We start from the raw sequence: 1,775 nt of genomic DNA on the forward strand, positions 1-1,775 counted from the left end.
AGTTCGTTTTTATATACTTTACATTGAAAATGTTGGTTTTGATTGATTGATTGATTGATTGAAAACTTTATTAACAGATTGCAGAATGGGTACAATACAGTACAGCTCAATACACACAATTGTTAAGGGGATGCAGACCAGAGAAAGACTTTCGTCTTGCATCAGGGTCCCCCATTTTCAATTCATCAGGATATACACGGCTACATCTATACATTTATGAAAATGTACATTATAGGTGGGGTGGGGGGGGGGGGCTGTACATTGGAGGTGGTTGGGTGGGTGGGGTGGGGGGGTTGGGTAGGTTGGGTAGGGTGGGTGGACACTGGACACTGTACAACTGCACAAGCAACTGTACATTGGAATATTGACAAAACCATGTTTGGTAATTGACTGTACATCGGAGGGGGTTGGGTTAGGACATTTACAGGGGCCAGTTTCGAATTGCAGTCTCCCGTAGGTGTTCTTTGAGAGTGGTTTTGAAAGTGGGTAGTGATTCACATTCCTTTACAGCTTTGGGTAGGGCGTTCCACATTGATGTGGCATAATTACGAAATGTGTTCCTGTTTGAGCTGAATCTGGGTTTAACATGATTTGTGGAGCTCCCTCTATGGTGTTGTGGTTGTGGTATTCACTGACCTTTGGGAAGTATTTTGACATGTACACATATGGGTACCTTGATCGTTTATAGTGTATCTTGTAGACAGGCCCATTGCAAGTTGCTGTACTCTGTCGTCTACTCTAAGCCGTAGTCACGTGGGCAGGGGCGAGGTGGGTTCTAGGAGTAAGGTCAAGCAGTAGTCTGACCAGTTTGTTTTGAGATGAATTGTGTAGCAGGGTGGATTATCCCTACTTTATGAGATGTACACTGTCACCAGCGGTAGGGGGGAACACAGCAGCAGATCTGCGTCCAACTGAATCCCCGACTTTAGTGCAGGAGTATTAGAGTGGAGCTTTAGCAGAGGGAGTGGATGGGGCCTAGGATTTATTAACCTAGGTGTAGTGCGCTGGTCCAGCTTTAACAAATTCTCTGTATCTTTTCAATGTAAATAATAAATCAGTAACCTCACAAAGATATCTAATTATCTTTAAAGTGCACTATGCAGTGATTTGGAGACTCGTGTGACTTGGAGACTCGTGTGACTTGTGTGACTTGGAGACTCGTGTGACTTGTGTGACTTGGAGACTCGTGTGACTTGTGTGACTTGGAGACTCGTGTGACTCTTGTGACTTGGAGACTCGTGTGACTTGGAGACTCTTGTGACTTGGAGACTCTTGTGACTTGGAGACTTGTGTGACCTGGAGACTCGTGTGACTTGGAGACTTGTGTGACTGGGAGACTCGTGTGACTTGTGTGACTTGGTGACTTGTGTGACTTGGAGACTCGTGTGACTCTTGTGACTTGGAGACTCGTGTGACTTGGAGACTTGTGTGACTTGGAGACTTGTGTGACTTGGAGACTCGTGTGACTTGGAGACTTGTGTGACCTGGAGACTTGTGTGACTTGGAGACTTGTGTGACCTGGAGACTCGTGTGACTTGGAGACTTGTGTGACTTGGAGACTTGTGTGACTTGGAGACTTGTGTGACTTGGAGACTGGTGTGACTTGTGTGACTTGGAGACTCGTGTGACTTGTGTGACTTGGAGACTCTTGTGACTTGGAGACTCTTGTGACTTGGAGACTCTTGTGACTTGGAGACTTGTGTGACTGGAAGACTTGTGTGACTGGGAGACTTGTGTGACTGGGAGACTTGTGTGACTTGGAGACTCGTGTGACT

The sequence above is a fragment of the Notolepis coatsorum genome, assembly GCF_963971535.1.
Source record: "Notolepis coatsorum genome assembly, contig: SCAFFOLD_196, whole genome shotgun sequence".
In the NCBI taxonomy this organism is placed as follows: domain Eukaryota; kingdom Metazoa; phylum Chordata; class Actinopteri; order Aulopiformes; family Paralepididae; genus Notolepis; species Notolepis coatsorum.